Here is a 21,248-nt window from a genome sequence, read left to right on the forward strand (position 1 = left end):
CTTGAACTACCTCATCAGCTTCAATATAGTCAACTTATCATTGCTCATAAGATCCTCTACCACCCAAATAATGCACCAATACTCTCAAATATCATCACCCCCTATAAAAAACTCACTAACTTACGATCAGCAAATAAATTGTTAATTAACATTAGTAAGTCTAACAACTTGGCAGGTGATTCTCTGTTCTCAAACTCTACTGGGAGAAACTGGAACCTTCTACCTACTGAATTAACTTCTCTTCCTTCTCTACCCCTCTTCAAACAACGACCGAAAATACTCCTTAGAACAAAATGGCTATGCCCTTGTAACAGCCCTGACTAACTGATTAAGATTACTTTTTTTACTTTCCCTCTTTTGTCAATTTTGTACTTATTGTATATGTAATCAGAACAGTTTATCTTTAACTTCTATGATTTGACTCATTATAAATGTCATTTTCTATATATTTGTAAATAGTATTTAACTATTGTCTTCTCTATTTTTGTATTTATTATTAACCAGGGTGTTTATATCTTGTAGATGATTACTAACCAGTGTGTTGTAAAATGTATCCCAGTATTCTGTATGTTTTTTTCTATGTAAACTCTTGTTTTTCAGAGGGTGTTTTTTTAATAGGGTGTTAATATCTTGTAGATGATTCAAACCAGTGTCTTGAAAATGTATCCCAGTATTTTGTATGATGTTCATCGTGTTTCACTGTTGCAGTCATGACTGTAGGGTTCTCCCCTGCCGGCAGGCAGTCCTCGGTCAGCCAGAATCCCAAAGTCTGGGTCCGGCGTCGGCTGCTCAGCCATGCTCCCTGACATCAGAGCACCAGGAGTACAAAGCTGACAGCCGACGCCATGTTCTCCAGTCTTTCTTGCCGTGCGGTGATAGCAGTTTGCAAGTGCCAGTCGGCTGACTCCTGACAATTTTTTCTAAACAAACTTCAGTCCGAAGACTTTCTTCTCCTACTCAAAGCTGAGTACCCCGTTGGGGAAACTTTTTTCTTGCTCCAGTCCGATGTCAAAAAAGGTTAATAATTTTATTTCATGTGGGAAGCAAATACCTCATAAGGATTTTCATTCTTACTGTATTCCTTGTTTAGGCCCTGACCACGACGTAGCTAGTTGTCGGTTTTGTGCTAGATTCAATCAACGTACTATTAAACGAAGGTATGATTTTGCATTTCATTACTTTGGTAGGCGTTTTAATTACAAAACGTCGTCTGATACGGTTCCGGCTACCAGAGTTCACAAACGACGCAAGGACAAAGACAGGCCTCCGAGGTTCAAATCAGACGATATCGCACAAGCAGAGCCAGCTTCAGTTTCGGCCGTCGTCAGTGAGGCGCTTTTGCAGCCCCTGTCATCGGCCATTTCGGAACCGATAGCCGAAACGGACTCCCACGAGGAGCCAACTAGGCCTTTGAATATTTCTGTTGCAGGACCTTCGGACAATGCTCCTTCGGATGGGTCCAGAGCCACTGTGCAGGTACCGGCTTCCGAAGGGGTTTTCAGGCTTACTCAGCTTCTAATAAAGGCAAAGCCAAAGGCAAAGACAACTTCCAAATCAAAGACTGCAGCCCAGGCCTCTTCTGATCCGTCTCCCAAGTCTCAGAAACAGTTACTTAAGATGGCGGAGGACTTACTTACTATGATTAGGGGTTCACATCCCCCTCCAGATAAAAGGCCAAGGCAGGAAGTTTATTATGACTCCTCTGATCAGGCTTCTGTTTCTTCAGTTTCTTCTTCTGACCAGGAATATTCTTTCCCTCCTTATGAGGATTCTGATGCTGAGGAATCCATTCCTTCAGCTTCTCCCCCTGAGGATTTCTCTTTTGGGGAAACTTTGCATGAAATGAGGGAACATTTCCACTGGGAAGGACAGGAGGATTCAGAATCTAAGAAAAGACTAAGGGATTTTCTTCTTCTTCCCCAACATAGACCCCTGGCTATTCCTCCTATTTTAGATATTGTGGATGATGCTTTTTCGGAGGCTAACTTAACTCCTGATTCTTTTCCTCCAGTTCCTGTTAAGCCAGACAGATACTATAGGGTTCCTGATTCCCACCAGATTTTATACAAGAACCCTACTGCTGACCCTGAAACCATTTCTCAGGGTCCTAAGGGCGTAAAGGCCGCTTCTGCTAAAAACCCCATTCCCACTGAGAAGGATTCCAGATCTTTAGAAAGATGGGGCAAAAAAGTGTACACTTCTGCTACTTTATCTATTAGGGCTTTAAACTGTCAGTTTCATATGCTGAAATACCAGCAATTTCTCCTGTCTGTTCTAAAACAGAAGCTAACTTCCATTTCCGCCTGTGCAGATGATAAGGAGTTACATGACTTAATGCATGCCACTGAACAAGTTGGGAAGCATGGTTTACACTGCGGATTTGATGCCTTGGAGGCTTCTTGTAGGGCTGCTGCCTCTGGCACAGTAATTAGAAGGCATGCTTGGTTAAAGGAACAAATTTGCCAGATCAAGTAAAAGCTAAATTATTTGATGCTCCTGTTCAGCATAATGTTTTGTTTGGATCTAAAGCTGAAGAGGTGATTAAAAAGATGGAGGACAAGGCAAAATCCATGCAAACAGTTAAAGATTTCTTACAAGTACAGCCACCCAGATGTAGTAGGAATTGGCCTACAAAAAATTGGTCCTTTCCCAATTCAGACAGGCCTCAGAGGGGTAGATACAGACGCTCCCGAGGAAGGCCTCAAACGCAAGCCTCTCATAGACCAAGACAGTGGACTGCTTCCACCCCTAGGGGTGGAGAGGACAGGTCTCAAACTCATAGGAAACACACAATGACTCCCTCTGTTGGGCTGCAGGAACGTCTTGCCTGGAAGCCCCTCTCGGAGGAAAACGTTCTCTTTTTCACCTAAATTGGACTCGTATAACCCAAGACAAGTGGGTTCTGGATGTAGTTTCAAGAGGTTACAAATTCCATTTTCATACCCTACCAAGGCCAAGCGGATGGCCAGATCTTCCAAAACATCAATGGTCAGAGGCCTTAAACCAGGTGGAAGCTCTCTTGGCTATGAAGGCCATAGAACTAGTTCCACTTTCAGAAATGGGACAAGGTTTTTGCTCAAGGCTCTTTCTAGTCCCCAGGAAGCAAAATTCATGGAGACCCATTCTGGATCTGTCAGTCTTGAACACTTTTCTAGAGATACCAAAATACAAGATGCTTACTCTATAGCAGCTACTTCCAATGCTGACCAAAAATGCATGGATGGTGACTTTGGATTTAAAGGAGGCATATTTACACATTCCCATTCAGCAGGAACGCAGAAAATACCTCAGGTTCAAGGCCGGATTGAGGCACTATCAATTCTCTGCGCTGCCCTTTGGATTGTCTACTGCGCCCAGGGTCTTTACCAAATGCCTGGCTCCAGTAGTAGCTTATTGCAGACTCCAGGGTATTCAAATTTACCCTTATCTGGACGACTGTCTTATTCAGGCAGACAGCAAGGATGTCTTACTCCAGCATCTAGAGTTTGTTCAGAATCTTCTCAAGTTCCTGGGATTCACTGTAAACATAAAAAAGTCAAATTTGACACCCTCACAACAGATCATTTTTCTGGGCGCTTCTCTAAACACAACAACCCAGATGGCATTTCTGACATACGAAAAACAATTACAGCTGGCCTCAACTTTCAAAACCTTGGCAACTTTAACCCAGCTATCTGCAAGGAGATTCCTGCAGGCTTTGGGTTACATGGCCTCCTGCATCCTTCTCGTACCATATGCAAGACTACATATGAGGAAAATACAGTGGTACCTAAAAAGTGTATGGTCTCAGCATTGCCACAGTTTAGACATACTGATCTCCGTCCTGCCTTGTCTTCAAAAGGAATTCCTTTGGTGGTCCAAGGCATGTACTCTAAACAAAGGAAAACCCTTCTGTCTGCCTCCTGCCACTCAGATACTGTCCACGGACGTCTCAGATTATGCATGGGGAGCCCATTTTCAGGGCAACTGTCTGCAGGGCCTTTGGACAAAGGATCAAAAGCACCTGCATATCAATTTAAAGGAAATGTTAGCCGTTCAGAAGGCTCTATTGGCCTTCATGAATCTTCTACAACCAGGACAACTACTGATACGGACAGACAACACCACTGTTATGTGGTACATAAACAAGCAAGGGGGATCTCATTCCTATCCCCTTTGCAGACTAGCCATGGATCTTTGGAACACAGCTCTAGCTTGCAATCTGGACCTTCAAGTACAGTTTCTACCAGGGAAGCAAAACTTCCTGGCAGACAGTCTGAGCAGAAACCTTTCGGACCCACATGAATGGATGTTGGACACCGAAATATTCAAGATGATTACTGCAGTCTGGGGATGTCCTCACATAGACCTCTTTGCATCCCACCTCAATCATCAACTACAGATTTTTTGCACCAGGACTTTCCACGAACAAGCTTGGAAAGTGGATGCACTATCATTCATTTGGAGAAACCTCTCGGGATATGCCTTTCCACCTCTTCCTCTTCTTCCACGAGTATTATTAAAGATCAAACAGGACAAGCCCAAGATGATAATCTTGCTGGCCCCAAATTGACCTTGACAGTTATGGTACCCAACTCTGAAAAACCTTTGTCTGGAGCCCCCTTGGGTTTTACCACAGACTCCTAACCTTCTGTCCAAACATCAGGGTCAGGTTCTACACTCCCATGTCAAAGCTCTCAGCCTGGCGGCCTGGTTAATCCAGGGTCTTTGAATCATTCTCTCCTACCCAAGCAGGTTATGGATGTCATTTTAGAAGCCAGATGTCCTAGCACTAGAAAATCTTATGCAGGAAAATGGAAAAGATTTTGTTCCTGGATGCAGGCTCAGGATTCTGATCCTCTTATTCCTAACATTCCTCAGATTTTTCTTTACCTAACAGACCTCTTACATAAGGGTCTGTCTTTCTCTTCCATAACGATTCATACCTCTGCTATTTCTGCTCATTATAATACAGACCCTCCAATCTTTTCCCACCAGCTCATGAGACAGTTTCTCAGAGGAGCTAAGAACTTAAGGCCCCCTAGATCTCCTCCCATTCCTGCTTGGGATCTCAACTATGTTTTGGAAAAGCTCACCTTACTTCCTTTTGAGCCTGCTGCCACATCTGACATCAAGTTTTTATCTTGGAAGACAGCCATCCTGTTAGCTCTGACCTCTGTCAGGAGAGTTTCAGAGTTGCAGGCTCTTATGGCTGTAGAACCTTATATTATTTTTCATCAAGACAGGGTGTCTTTAAGGACTAATCCTACTTTCATGCCTAAGGTGGTTTCCAAAGTGGCTTTAAATCAAACTATTCACTTGCCAACTTTTTTCCCCACTCCTCAAAATAAAGGGGAAAGGATCTTACATTCCTTGGACGTACACGGACAACTACGTTTTTACCTGGACAGAACCAAGGACATCAGGAAATCAGAGCAATTGTTTGTTTCTTATGCTTCAAGTTCCCAAGGTAAAGCCATTTCAAAACAGACCATTTCTAAATGGATTGCTCATGGAATCAGATTTTGTTATTCTCACCATGGAAAGCAAATCCCAGGGAGTATACGGACTCACTCTACCAGAGCTGCTGCCACTTCTGCGGCATTTCTCAGGGGAGTTCCTACCAAAGACATTTTGGAAGCTGCAACTTGGAGTTCAGTGCATACGTTTTCTAAGCACTACAGTCTACCTCTCTACTCTAAGTCTAGGGCAGGCTTTGCTTCTGCAGTCTTGCAGGGCCTTTTAGCCGCCCCTTCTTCTTTATGACCACCTCCCTTTCTTTCAGCTTTGGGATTTTACCCTACAGTCATGACTGCAACAGTGAAACATGATGAACATAGTACAGTTGTGTACACCTACCATAAATGTAGATGTTAGAGTGTCTTCACTGTTGCAGTCTGGGTTTCCCTCCCTCCTGTCCCCTCTTGTTTTTACTTTTGTGTGGTTCCTTTTTTCACCATTCTTCTGAGGTGTATTTGCAAAGGATATGGGACCTTTCTCATTTTGGGACTCCTGACATCTGGGGCAAGAAAAACTGGAGAAGATGGCGTCGGCTGTCAGCTTTGTTCTCCTGGCGCTCTGACATCAGGGAGCATGGTTGAACAGCCGACGCCGGACTCGGACTTTGGGATTCTGGCCGACCGAGGACTGCCTGCCGGCAGGGGAGAACCCTACAGTCATGACTGCAACAGTGAAGACACTCGAACATCTACATTTATGGTAGGTGTACACAACTGTACTTTCCTAACATAACTGAAAAAAGCCTTATGATTGTCTTTAGTGTCCTGTGCAATTTTTCTCTCGAAGCTGGCCTTGGATCATTTTATGAGGGATCGTAATTTTTTGCTAGTACTGATCAGAGATGCCTTCCCTTTTAGGGATTTTGCTCTATCATGTAGTAGCTTCCTCCTTCTGTTGTACAGTTTATTTATGGCTGGGGCCCACCAGACTGGACGCCTGCCTTTGGATGATTGGGTCTTGATTTTGATTGGGATAGCATGATCCATGCATTCCTGGAGATGTCCGTAGAATGTGTTTAGGATTCTGCAGTTTGGGCTGTAGTTTCCACTGGCCCTGGGGCCTTGAAGGGATTCCACTTCGGTTTTGAGAAGTGTGAAGTTCGCTTTTGAGAAGTTTTTCACTGTGGTTTTCTGGGCTGGGAGGTGGGGTTGGGATGTGGATATCCAGTGAAATTAATTTATGGTCTGATCTTGCCAATGAGGGATATACTTCTGGTATGGAGCATAGAGTCCCCATGTTGGTAATGATCAGGTCTAGTATGTTTTCCCCTCTTGTGGGAGTGGTGACTAGTTGTTCCATAGCATTTGAGTTTATAAATTCCAGGAACCTTTGGGCTAAGGTGCTGGGGCTTGAGTAATGCTCCCAGTCTATGTTTGGGTAGTTGAAGTCGCCCAATATAATGGTGTTTGGAGAGATCTTCATGATGTTCATCGTGCATTCAGCTGCAGTCATAACAGATGGGTTATCCTGCCGTCAGGCGGGTCCTCGGTCGGCCGAATTCCAAAGTCTAGGTCCGGCGTCGGTTGTTGTCGCTTCTTCCCTGAAGTCAGTGCGACAGGGGTATAAAAGAGGCAGCAGACGCCATTTTCTTCAGTCTTTCTTGCCGCGCAGTGCCCGAAGCAGAAGCAGTTCGCAAGTGCCGGTCGGCCAGCTCCTGAGATTTACGAAAGTATTTCAGCCGAAGTTTTCTTGAAAGCTAAATACCCCGTTGGGGAAACTTTTCTTGCCTCAGACCGATGTCAGACAAAGTTAATTGCATTTCATGTGGGAAGCAAATACCGCATAAGGATTTCCACTCTTACTGTATACCTTGCTTAGGCCCAGACCACGATGTCTCGGCCTGCTGTTTTTGTGCTAGATTCAACAAACGCACTATTAAGCGTCGGGCGGAGTTCGCCCTTCACTTTTTTGGCAAAAAATTTAATTATATTATGTCGTCGGATGCTCCGACTCCAGTTTTGAGCAAAAAACGCAAAGATAAGGACCGACATATGAGGTCCGCACCACCTACTGATACGACGCTAAGGCCGACTACCGGTTCTCCGGTACTCAGCGAGGCACCTACGCAGCCCCTGAGTACCGATGACAGTGCATTACCTCAGTACCCGAGGTCGCTGGCTCCTCGGCCCCCATTCCTACTACAGATACCAACGCCACTCCTGGCGGGGAAACTCAGAATTTAGACAGGCCTGCCATTTCTCAAGGGGTCTTCAGGCCTTCCTCCTTCTCTATTAAAGCCTTCACTAAATCTAAAACAGCCATGAAAAACAAAAAAACAGGTTCCTCAGACACCCTCTCAAGGCACCATGCCTAAAAAAACAGATGCTTAAAATGGCTGAGGATTTGATTACTCTTATCAGGGGTTCTCAACCCCCCTCTGACAAAAGGCCCAGATTAGAGGAAGACTACCCTTCCTCAGATCAAGCTTCTATTACCTCAGAACTATCTGAGGACCAGGATTGTGACTATTCTCCATTCGAAGACTCTGATGCAGAGGAGTCTATTCCCTCGGTCTCCCCCCCTGAGGACTTTTCTTTTGGGGAAACCCTGCATACATTGAGGGAACACTTTCACTGGGAAGGCCAAGATTACTCAGATTCCAAGAAAAGGCTCAGGGAATTTCTTCTGCTCCCCAGCATAGGCCTCTGGCTATCCCTCCTGTTTTAGATATATTGGATGATGTGTACACAGAAGCCAGCCTTAATCCTGATTCTTTGCCTCCAGCTCCTGTTAAACCAGACAGGTATTACCGGGTTCCTGATTCTCACCAGTTCCTATATAAAAGCCATACTGCTGACCCAGAAACTATTTCACAGGGTCCCAAGGGAATTAAGGCCTCTACTGCTAAAAACCCATTACCTTCAGAGAGAGATTCCAAATCTTTAGAAAGGTGGGAGAAAAAGGTGTACACCTCGGCCACTTTAACCATGAGGGCATTAAACTCTCAGTTCCATATGTAAAAGTATCAACAGTTTTTGATATCTCAGCTGAAAAGCAAGATGACACAACCAGAACAACCAGATTTAAGAGTTGCAGGATTTGTTGCATGGTGCAGAGCAAGTGGGTAAACATACCTTGCAGTGTAGTTTTGATGCTTTAGAGGCCTCATGTAGAGCTGCTGTTACTGTGTCTGTTATACGTAGGCATGCTTGGCTCAAAGAGCAAACCTTACCAGATCATGTCAAAGCTAAATTATTAGATGCACCTCTTCAAAAAGATGTATTGTTTGGTGTTAAAGCTGAGGAGGTGCTAAAGAAAATGGAGGAAAAAGCGAAATCAATGCAAACAGTGAAAGATTTCCTGCAGGTACAGCCTCCACGTTTCAGCAGAAACTGGCCTTCAAAAAATTGGTCCTTTCCAGCCATGGACAGACCTCAAAGGGGCAGATACAGGCGTCCAAGGGGTAGAGGGCAACCTCAAGGATCTTTCAGAGCCAGACAGTGGCAAGCACCAACCCCAAGAGGTGGAGAAGATAGATCACAGTCTTTTAGAAAACAGACACAATGACTTCCCCCTACACCTGCCAAGCAAAGCTTTAATAGCAGCACCTTTGGGTGGAAAACTGACATTATTCTCAAAAAATTGGCATATTGTTACAAAAGACAAATGGATTCTGGACGTTATAGACAGAGGCTACAGGTTCCACTTTCACACCCTTCCAAAAATGAGAGGCATGCCAAACCTGCCACAAAATCAAAGGGCAGAGGCACAAAAACAAATTTCAGCTCTCATGGACATGAAAGCAATTCAAGAGGTACCTGCAAAAGAACAAGGTCAAGGGTTTTATTCCAGACTATTCCTGGTATCAAGGAAAGACAAAGATTGGAGACCTATCTTAGACCTGTCCATCCTAAACGCATATCTACAGGTGCCAAAATTCAAGATGCTCACATTACAGCAGCTTCTTCCCATGCTGGGCAAGCAGTCTTGGCTGGTAACATTGGACCTCAAGGAGGCATACCTGCATGTCCCTATCAGACAAGATTGCAGAAAATACCTCAGATTTCTCGCAGGTTCAACCCATTACCAATTCTCTGCATTGCCCTTTGGCTTATCTACTGCACCCAGAGTGTTTACAAAATGCCTGTCATCAGTAATCGCCTTCTGCAGACTACAAAGGATACAAATCTTCCCATATCTGGACGACTGCCTGATCCAAGCGGACAGCAAGGACATACTACTGCAGCACCTGGCGTTTGTAATAAAACTGTTGAACTTCCTGGGATACACAGTCAACAAAAAGAAATCAAAACTAATACCCTCTCAACAAATAATTTTCCTGGGTGCCAGCTTGGATACAACCACCCAGATGGCCTACCTCACGCCAGACAAGCAAGGGCAACTGTCTCAATACTTCAGAAAAATGGCAACTTACACCAGGCTAACTGCAAGGAAAGTCCTGCAGGCTCTGGGATTCATGGCATCTTGCATCCTAATTATTCCATGTGCAAAGCTGCATATGAAGAAACTTCAATGGTACCTAAAAAACTTATGGTCTCAACACAGCCACAGCTTGGAAGCAATTATACCACTCATTCCATGCCTTCAAAAGGAATTTTTGTGGTGGGCTCAAGTTTGCCAAAGAAACACAGGTTTTCTTTTCTGTGTACCTCAAGCAACTCAAATCATCACAACAGACGCCTCAGACTACGCCTGGGGAGCACACATGACAGATGAGTGTATTCAGGGAAAATGGGCATGAAAAGAGAAGCTCCTTCACATCAACCAAAAGGAAATGCTAGCCGTGCAAAAGGCTATTATGACCTTCAAAGACCTACTGCATCCAGGCCAGCTATTGATAAGGACAGACAATACCACAGTGATGTGGTACATAAACAAACGGGGGGGGGGGACTCATTCATACCCCCTGTGCAGGCAAGCCATGATCCTATGGAACACAGCACTGGAATTGAAAATTCAACTACAGGCACAATTCTTGCCAGGGAAGGAAAACACACTGGCAGACAACCTAAGCAGAAATATGACAGATCCACACGAATGGAAGTTGCATCCTCAAATTTTCACAAAGTTAACTCAGGCATGGGGACAGCCAGACATAGATCTCTTTGCTACCCACAGAAATTGCCAGTTGAAAAAATTTTGTTCAAGGACCTATCATCCACAGGCCTGGAAAGTGGACGCACTTTCCTTCAATTGGGCAACATTGACAGTCTATGCCTTCCCGCCTCTTCCTCTGCTGCCCAAAGTTCTATTAAAAGCCAGAGCAGAGAGGCCGAAAATGATTCTCATTGCTCCAGACTGGCCAAGACAACACTGGTATCCGCTCCTGAAGAGCCTGACACATTCCCCACCATGGATACTACCTCTAGTCCCTCTTCTGTTGTCCCAGCACAACTACAAAACTCTTCACAGCCATCTCAAAACTCTAAATCAAGCTGCATGGAGAATTCCTTGATTTCCCAACAGTTTCTCCTCTCCAAGGAGGTGCAGGATGTCATCTTGGAGGCCAGAAGACATTCTTCTAGAAAGGCCTACTCCGCCAAATGGAAACGATTTTGTGCCTGGAATCAAAAGAAGGGACAGAATCCTTGGGTAATAAATATACCTAAAATTTTACAGTACCTAGCTGAGATGTTAAACAGTGGACTTTCATTCTCCTCCATCAAGATCCTCCTCCATCAAGATCCACGCTTCAGCCATTTCTGCACAATACAACACAGATCCTCCTTTATTCTCTCATCCTCTCTTAAGGCAGTTCCTCGGAGAGGCAAAGAATATAAAACCCCCAAGGAAACTACCAGTCCCTGCTTGGGACCTCAACTTCGTATTGGAAAAGCTGACTCTTACTCCCTTCGAGACAGCTTCTTCATCAGAGTTACAGTACTTGTCATGGAAAACAGCCTTTCTTCTGGCTATCACCTCAGCTCGCAGGGTTTCGGAGCTACAGGCCCTCATGGCTGTGCAACCATTCATCATTTTCCATCAGGACAGAGTTTCCTTCCTAACCAACCCTACCTTTATGCCAAAGGTAGTATCCAGTGTAGCTTTGAATCAGACTATCCACTTACCTACCTTTTATCTTAATCCACAAAACAAAGGGGAAAGACTACTACATTCCTTGGACATTCACAGACAGCTTTGTTATTATTTGGACAGGACAAAGCCATTCAGGAAATCTGAACAACTCTGTGTCCTATGCTGTAGGTGCTCAAGGAAAGGCTATTTCCAAACAGACAATTTCAAAATGGATAACCCACTGCATACACTTTTGTTACTCATTTCATGGAAAAACTGTGCCTGCATGCATCAGATCCCACTCCACCAGAGCCACAGCTACCTCTGCAGCCTTCCTCAGGGGGGTCCCTACCAAGGATATTTTGGAAGCAGCCACCTGGAGTTCAGTGCACACTTTCTCCAAGCACTATCACCTCCCACTATACTCTAAATCTAGAGTGGGCTTTGCCATAGCAGTCCTGCAGGGCATCCTAGCCCCTCCTAGTTCCACTTAGTGCCTACCACCCTTACTTAGCTTTGGGATTCTACCCATCTGTTATGACTGCAGCTGTATGCACGATGAACATAGTACAGTTTTGTACCTACCATAAATGTAGATGTTCGAGTGCTCATATAGCTGCAGTCCAGGTTTCCCTCCCTCCCTCCAACCCCTCTTAGGACAGGCCTTATGACAAACCCTTTTCATATAACCTTTTGGGGTATTCTTTTATGGTGTATTTGCTTGCAACTACAGTTTTTGATTTATCAACATTGCATTTTTGCATAACATTATGTTTGCCTTCCTTCTGGGGGCACCTGACATCTGGGGCAAGAAAAACTGAAGAAAATGGTGTCGGCTGCCTCTTTTATACCCCTGCAGCACTGTCGTCAGGGAAGAAGCGACGACAACCGACACCGGACCTAGACTTTGGAATTCGGCCGACCGAGGACCCACCTGACGGCAGGATAACCCATCTGTTATGACTGCAGCTGTATGAGCACTCGAACATCTACATTTATGGTAGGTACAAAACTGTACTTTCTCCAAGGTTTTCAGGAAAGCCAAGTGGGATTCCTGACTTTGAGAGGGTGGTCTGTAGGATGCTATAAGCTGAAAAGCAGTCTTGCCCACTGTCAGTTGCACATGGATGGTCTCCGATACTTCCTGCAATGCCACTAACCTGGAGGTGTGGATATCCTTGATAAATATGGAAACTCCCCCTCCTTTTGTGGATCGGTCCGGGTTTTGGGGCCAAAAAGCATGATATGAGGTATAACCTGGTAGTGCTGGGGTGCTCTCTGGAGCCTTGAACCAGGTTTCTGTCACTGCACAGATATCGATGTTCTCCATACTGAGGAGAGCTTCGAGTGCGTGCATCTTGAGGTTAAGACTTCTGGCATTTAGCAGCATTACCCTTAGTTTCTTGTTCCTTGTGCTGTCTATGGAGGTGGGTTTGACTTGAGCCTTGCCTAAAAAAGGCACTATGGGGGTGGCAAGAGCCTTTGCCAATATCCGAAAGCCCAGGGGTGACAGGTGCAAGCCGTCCCTAGCGAAGCAACGTGGCTTGTCGAGCATGTCATCCCAGGCTGACAGACACTGGATCCCCTTTGAATGACACCAAAATTTTAGCCAATTGTTAAAATCGATCATTTTGTCTTTATGCTGTGGCATCATTCTAGGTGAGGGTAAGATGCTGCTCAAGGTCAGGGTCATACTGGCCTGGGCTACATGATCAGAGAGCTCCTCTATGTCTCTTCATGTAGTCGAGGGAGGTACATCTCAGGTCATTCACGCCAGCATGTACAATGACTGAGTCATATTTGTATTTGCTTTGGAGTGACCTGAGTGCTTGCGTTATGTGGCGGATCCTAGCGCCCAACAGGCAGCTCACTGTGACCTTCTCTTTATTCAGCCTAGTGAGCGGGACGTCAGTATGTCTGACAATAGAGTCACCTATTACAAGAGTATCAGGTGTGTTATTCAGCCTTAAGGGCTGTGACTGCTTGGCACACTGTGTGCTATGTGTTGTACGTGTTTTGTTTTGGGGTAGCATTTGCTTGGATGACTGCTTTGGAGGTCTCTGTTGCTTAGCTAGATTTTTATTTAGAGCCTCTGAGTATGTTTTTGTGTTTTTATGTGTTTGGTTCGCTGTTGTGGTGGGACTATGTGATACTGGAATTGTGTTGTGTGAGGTTACCTTCTCCTCCTGACTGGTTACACCAGTTTTGAGATGAGAGAGCTCAGCCTCCAGTTTGGCTATATGGTTGCATCTCTCACATATATTTGAACCTGTTTGGAGGAGGAGAGGGTTGTCCGTGTACATGAGACAGTTGTAACATTGCCTCAAAATTCTCAGATTCACCAGCTGGACTGGAGAGGAAACCATTGACTGACCTTTGGACATGCTAGAGTAATATAGGGAACTGAATTAAAACGGACCAATAGGGGACAAGGTAATCGTATAGAGTATAAGAGTAAGCAGTGCTTATGGTTTATTAGTGCTAACTTGTAAGATTACTTATTTGGACCAGTGAGGGGCCTTAGCATGAGAATATGGTGTTTAATTTGAGAGATAGAGCAGTTCTAAGGGAAAAAGTGAAGAGCACACTTTGTGGAGCCAGGAATAGTTTAAACCCAATTAGGTGGCGCTGCCCGATGTTGCGCTATGCGCAAAAACGCGCAAAAGAGGGTTTTGAGAGAGGGAAATCAAGGAGTTTGGAATTGAGCCAAAATGGCCAGTAAAACTACAGTTTCAAGGCAGTAACCACTCCCACAGGGGCAGGCAGGCTGTTCAATGTTTATCACTGCCACTGATGAACACAGAGACTTCCCTTTAGCCCAAGCAAACAATGTCCTCCAAGAAACTTACAAACAGTTCAGAACAGCAAATCTGTAACTGAACTTTTTTAAATCTCAGAAAAGTGGGGAAAAAAGCAAGTTTTTTTTTTTTTTTTTTTTTTTTTAAGGAAAGCAGAGGTTCACAAGTATCAACAAGTTAGAACAGTGCAGTAAATGACCCCACACTTGAGTGCTAGGCCAGAGACAGATAAAATGCAAGTTTTAAGAAAAAAATGATTTTAAAAATAAGTGCAGGCAGGAAATTCAGTAATCAGCTCTAGGTTGTGTTCTAAATGCAGTTACCAACACAGAAATCAAGTCTAACAAGCCAGAAAATGCTCAAAAGTAGGCGGCAATGCAGAAAAACTTAACAAATAATCTGAAGCAAAATACTTAAAATCTCAAAAGTGGCTCCTTTCTTCTCTCAGCGTTTTCTCCTCTTGGTGGGTGCTTCACCAACAGCCAACAAGTCCGAAAAGTCGCCAAAACCACGAGGCAATCGGGTTTTAAGAGTGGGAGATCAAGGAGTTTGGAATTGACCCAAAATGGCCAATAAAACTACAGTTTCAAGGCAGTAACCACTCCCACAGGGGCAGGCAGGCTGCTCAATGTTTATCACTGCCACTGATGAACACAGAGACTTCCCTTTAGCCCAAGCAAACAATGGCCTCCAAGAAACTTACAAACAGTTCAGAACAGCAAATCTGTAACTGAACTTTTTTAAATCTCAGAAAAGTGGGGGAAAAAGCAAGATTTTTTTGTTTTTTTTGTTTTGTTTTTTAAGGAAAGCGGAGGTTCACAAGTATCAACAAGTTAGAACAGTGCAGTAAATGACCCCACACTTGTGTGCTAGGCCAGAGACAGATAAAATGCAAGTTTTAAGAAAAAATCACATGTTTCTAGGATGTCGGATTCTGGCAAGGGAAATTATGGCTTGCCTGCCACCAGAAAAAATAGTGACTCTCATATCTTTTTTTCAGGGAATTTTTCCCCCTCAAAACCATCTCAACCAGGGAATTCCTCTGGATCTTAGGATTCAAGGCCTAGACTATCCCCATGGTGCCCCTAGCAGGGCTGCACATGAGAAAGTTTCAGTGGTATCTGAGAAATATCCGGAAACAACACCTACATCCTCTATAGTTCATGATCCCCATACTTCCTTCTCTGTCCAAGGAACTGAAGTGGATCTCCCCAGATTCAGTCAAATCTGGACCTGCCCCTATAGCCCACACCCCCAAACCAATACGTCTTCACAGATGCTAAGACATTGGAGAGTGGGGGACTCATGGGTCCCCACTCAACAGAAAGATCACATCAGTATCAAGGAATGAGAGCCTTGATACTAGCTTTGGATATTTTCAAGGGTTAGCTTCTCCGGGGCACCCTGAGGTGGTACACAGACAACCCCACTTTGCTGTGGTACATCAACAAATGGAGGGACAAGGTCCTACCTCCTGTGCAGACTAGCGCTGCAGGCTTGGGAAATAGCACTGGAGAAGCAAATCCTTCTCCAAGCAGTATATATCCCCTCCGCAGACAAGGTGATGGCAGATTCCTTAAGCTGCACCATGATGCTGTCTCACGAATGGATGCTGAACAGGGAAGTGTTTCTGGACCAAGTCCATTGATGGGGTATTCAGAATGTGGATCTCGTCGCCTCCTCCATGAACAGACAGCTCCTGACCTCCTGCTCCAGGGCACCTCAACCAGAGGCTTGGAAGGCAGATACTCAATCTGTTGGAAGGGGATGTAAGCATATGCATTTTCCCCCTTCCCTCTCATTCAAAGAGTCCTTCTGAAAATTCAGAAGGAACAGCCTTAAGTCTTGCTGGTGACTCCCTACTGGCCAAGGCAACATTGATTCCCCCTACTATTTCACCTAGCCAAGGTCAATCACCACAAGTTACCCCAGAGAGTGGACCTGCTCACACTGGACAAGGGAACACACTTACACCCTCAACTGCCCACACTGAACCTCACATTGTTGGTGATAGGGTGTTGATTCCCTTCAGACACCTATATACAGAGGACATGAGCCAGGTTCTACAGTAGGCCAGAAAACCAACTTCTAGAAAATCTTACGTCTCAAAGTGGAAGAGATTTTCCTTATGGTGTCAGAAAAACAACCTGCAGCCACTGACTGCAGTGACCCTAGTGGTGTTGTCCTACCTGTGTGACCTTATGAAATTCGGACTATCGTACTCCTCCATAAAAATCCGTCTATCTGCCATCTCAGCTTTCCTGCCCCTGGTACCACCTTTAGCATCTAGATTAGAAGACAAACTCTTCTTGAGAGGGGCACTACACCTCAGGCCACCAAGGAAGCCCATTCCTCCTCCTTGGGACCATCATTTTGTCCTAGAAAAATTGACACTACCACCATTTGAACCAGCCAAAGAGTGCTCCCTTCAACACTGCACTTAGAAGACCATACTTTTGTTGGCCATAACCTCTGCCAAAAAGATCTCTGGACTCCAGGCCCTTATGGCATACCCCTCCCCTTCACCGTCTTCCACAAGGACAGGGTATATTTGCGTACTAACCCCATGTTCATGCCCAAAGTGACTTGTCCCTAAATCAGACTATCAATCTGCCAACTTTTTTCCCTCTCTTCAGAACCGAGCAGAGAGGATATGGCACTCTCTAGACGTACATAGACAGTTCAGGTTTTATTTGGCCAAAACCAAATCCTTTCGAAAATCGGACAGGCTCTTCATCTCCTGTCACCCTGGAGCCCGGGGTCAAACTGCTTCAAAGCAAACTATATCCTCTTGGATATCAAACATTTCCTTTTGCTACACCAACCATGGTAAGTCACTCCCAGCCCCAGCTAGGGCACATTTAACCAGGGTAGTGTCCTCCTCAGGGGCTTTCCTTAAAGGACTGGACACAGCTATTATCCTAGAGGCAGCTAATTGGTCCTCAGTTCACACATCACCAGACACTACAAACTGGATATGGTCTCTAAAGCCAGGGCAGGATTTGCCAGTGCTATCCTCCATGGATTTGTGAAAACTGCTTCTGGTCTGCCCCCACTTCATTAGGACAGGAGCTTTTACATTCTCCTTGATGTCATGAATACAGCAGCATATGAATAGAAGGACATAGTATTGTTGTGTAAGAACTTACCATAACCTTAGATGCTGTATAGTTTCCCACCCAGCCTTCCCCCTCACATTTGCCTGATTCCAGTTTCCTGGAGTAACCACTCCGTAGTCAGAGTCTGGCAGCATTCAGTTCTGAAGAGATGCGTACTGACGTCCGCTTTATACCAGACATCTGTTTACAACCGACATCCGAGAGAGGCGTGAGATGTCACTAGCACCCTAGTGGTAGCATTTAACTTTTGTATATAACGGCCGGACGTGCAAGAGTTCACCAGAGGCAAACTCCTGATGTCATGAATACAGCAGCATATAGAAGAGAAAGGCATTTAAGGTTATGGTAAGTTCTTACACAATACTTTCCCCTGCATAAGGGAAGACATTCTGCAAACCCAGGCATTTACAGACTGATAAGTCTGAACAGCCTCACAAGTAAAGCCATGGAAAGAATTATCATGGACTTGATCAGTAAAGACATAGGAAACCTCCAGTCACTGAACCCGGCTCAGTTTGGATTCATCAAAGGCAAGACATACTTAATGAGCCTGATGGACTTTTTTGAAAAAGTCACCAAAGAAATGGACAAAGATAAAATGTTATAACAATGTTTACCGTGACCTGGCCAAGGCTTTTGACACAATATCCCACTCAGGCATAGTAGAAAATCTTAATAAACTAGAAATCAACCTGTTCATTACTTGCTGGATTGCCATGTGGCTCACATGAAGGATGCAGAAGATCAGAACAGGGCAAGCTACCTCCACAGAAAGACCAGTCACCAGTGGAGTCCCCCATGATTCGAAGCCGGGGACGTTTTCTGTTCAGCATCTATTTCTCAGAACTAAAAGCCAATAGCAAAGGGCTCTGGCTAACTAAGTTTGCAGATGACTGCAATTTATGAGCAGTGTTTGAATCCCCAAAAGACTCCTCCATCCTAAATGAAGGCTTATCCCAAACAAATAACTGGTATCAGACTCATGGACTAAAGCTAATTGCCAAAAACTGCATTATCATCTCCTTTGGACCCCACCCCCCTCCCAGAAACAACTACATTGACAACCCACCCCTGAAAACTGACCCAGTAGTTCATAATTTGGGAACTTATGTGGACACTGACCTAATATTTGACCATTGTGTGTCTGCAGTGGTAAGGAAGTTCTATGTTTTGCAGTTCATAAACAAGCAGATTGCTTCTACATCCAGGGATGTTGTTGCCCCCATTAGGCCAGTCATTGTGTATAGTGCCCCTTTTGGCATGTATCTGTCCAGTAACATGCAACAACTGAAACGCCTGCAGAAATGCCTTACAAATGGATACAAGGTCTAAACATTGTCCTGTGTGGGCTGCCTCAAAGCCCTATCACTATGTTCAGTCTCTTTCAGACTGCTAAGAGGTGACTAGTGTCCAGCATGCAAGATGAATTCTGATGCATTACTGATGGACTTTATTCACATCCGCAAGTCAAATTGTATCAGAAATACTCTACCCAGGGACCTGAACCTCTCTTGCAACATTACCAGGTTGATTTGGAGGCGTGGGTATATCTCACAGAGTATACCACTGCTCTGGAGATTTGGAGAGGTGGGTGTATCTCACAGAGGATACTGCTGCTCTGGAACAGACTCTCTATCCCCATAAAACAAAGCTTATCCTTGATCACATTCCGCTTAACTTGGATCAATGGATGGGAAATAGATCTACTCCAGGACTGACTCCATAGTAATGGACATAGGTAGCTCCTAAATGCTTTATCCCAATACATGCGTCCCCTCCAAAGATCTAGAGAAGCAGAGATCTTGGAAAGGGCTAGCTAAATCTAAATGTTAACAGGACAGGTTAATTTTAAGCACCAAATATGGAGGGATAGTTATTTACCCAAGGGGATATAGTTGGGTTTGATAATGATGAAGGATGTATTCCTTTAGATATCTCATAGTCTGCCGGTGTTGTGGAGGAGTATGGTAGTTGGCTGTGATGTGGTATTGGGTTTTGATTGGTAGTTGGCTGTGATGTGGTATTGGGTTTTGATTGGTAGTTGGCTGTGATGTGGTAATGGGTTTTGATTGGTAGTTGGCTGTGATGTGGTAGTTGGTTTTGATTGTTAATTGGCTGTGATGTGGTATTGGGTTTTAGTTGGTAGTTGGCTGTGATGTGGTAGTGGGTTTTGATTGGTAGCTGGCTTTGATGTGGTTCTAGGTTTTGATTATCATGAGAAAGTTGTGGAGGAGTTCAGAGTCATTGTCCTACATTAAGATTCTGGATTTAAATTTATTTTTAACAAAGACACACTCAGTTCAACTACACCTTAAAGTTTGGTGGTGTGTTTGAAGGAGTGTTAGGCATGAAAACCCTGCATAGTGAGGGTACTTTTGCTGTTCTCTATCCATGTTTCAGTAACTTTGCATCTATTTATATTTTCAGTTGTTTGGAATGCCTGTAAGGAGTGCATCTTTCTGTTAATACTTCTAGCATTGAGCAGTTCTTCCTTTTTATGATTGTGATTGTTTTGCTATGTCGATGATTTAAGGTAACTGACCTTGTCTAAAAGGAGACATTGTGGGGAAGAAATGTTTTTGTGCAAATATACAAAAGCCATGGGGAGAGATGTGCAGGTCATTCCTAACAAAGCAGCCAGAGTTGTCAGACAGCTCCTCCCAAGCTAATATATGTTGGATCCTCCTGGAATGTAGTTAAGCCAGTAATTAACTCAAATGTCTTTTATTTGTATTGAGGCATATTCTGGTAGCATATTGCTCAGTACTGTTATCACCCCCCACCATTTCAGATGAATGTTCAGAGTTTCATCATTTCCTTCTTCATGTGGTCCATCAAGTCAGACTCCCACTTGCACAGTGACCAGATCATATGTGCACCTTGGGTAAGGGGACATTGAGGGCTTTCAGTTTACATGATTTCATGTTGAAAGTATTTCAGATCCAAGTTTTTGGCCTAAGCTATTGTTCCAGAAGGTATTGCAGTTTGCATGACTAGTAAGTAATTGAAACTTGCTATAATGAAGCTCAAACTATTGAAATCAAAATGCTGAAGTGTTATATGCTGGAAACCTTACCTTGTTAAACTTATGTCTGCAAAAATTGACTGAATTCCCCTTTGTGCTCAAAAGCTGTATGGGAAAATGTGATAGTTTTCCCTTAACCCCACCGGTATGTGACTATGGATTTTATGCAAATAAGTAAAGGTATGTGGATGTGCAGAGGGGGCTTACTCTCTGCATAAAACATGTTTTCAGTGAATTTTGTTTGACATTGTAATGTTTCCAGTATATGGCATTCAGCATTTTGATTTCCATGTTGTGAATTTCAGTATAGCAGGGTTTAGATGTTTATTAGGCACTATTATGTTTTTCCCTCAAGACTAGATGTGCAAGTATTATCCTTTAGCTAAGTCTCCATGATGCACATCATTTGAGTTATGGGTTTTGATCTTACACTTCAGGTATGTCCTATTTGTTCTTGATGGTATTTGCATTTGTTCCACCCTACCTACACCTCTGCATCCTTAGGCCCCTGTTAATAAGCGTCTGTAACTAAGTGGTTGGAATGGGTATTACAGATGTCTGGATTGGGTTCTAGATGTCTTATAATTCATATGGGAAGAGGACCTTGGCTGAAATTTATATATTTTGCCATTTATAGTCTGAGCTGGATTTATTTATTTTTCTGACAGCTTTAGTGGCTTTGACCTGAGCCTTAAATTTGGGGAAAAACACAGATTTACCCTGGTCTTCTTAACAATTAACATACATATGAATTAACATACATATGTTTGATTACTAAAAAGATGTAAAAATATATTGATTATGAGAAGGCGTACCAGTTATATATTTTTG

General features: G+C 44.1%; 1 long non-coding RNA gene across 1 annotated transcript in view; it reads left to right on the plus strand.

The window, feature by feature from the left end:
• The window catches only part of LOC122809281, a 38,566-nt gene that overhangs the window by 15,986 nt on the left and 1,332 nt on the right, over positions 1 to 21,248 (plus strand). The window lies entirely within an intron of this gene.

This window comes from Protopterus annectens, chromosome 8.part0 (assembly GCF_019279795.1).
Source record: "Protopterus annectens isolate FY-2018-M chromosome 8.part0, PAN1.0, whole genome shotgun sequence".
Taxonomy (NCBI): domain Eukaryota; kingdom Metazoa; phylum Chordata; order Ceratodontiformes; family Protopteridae; genus Protopterus; species Protopterus annectens.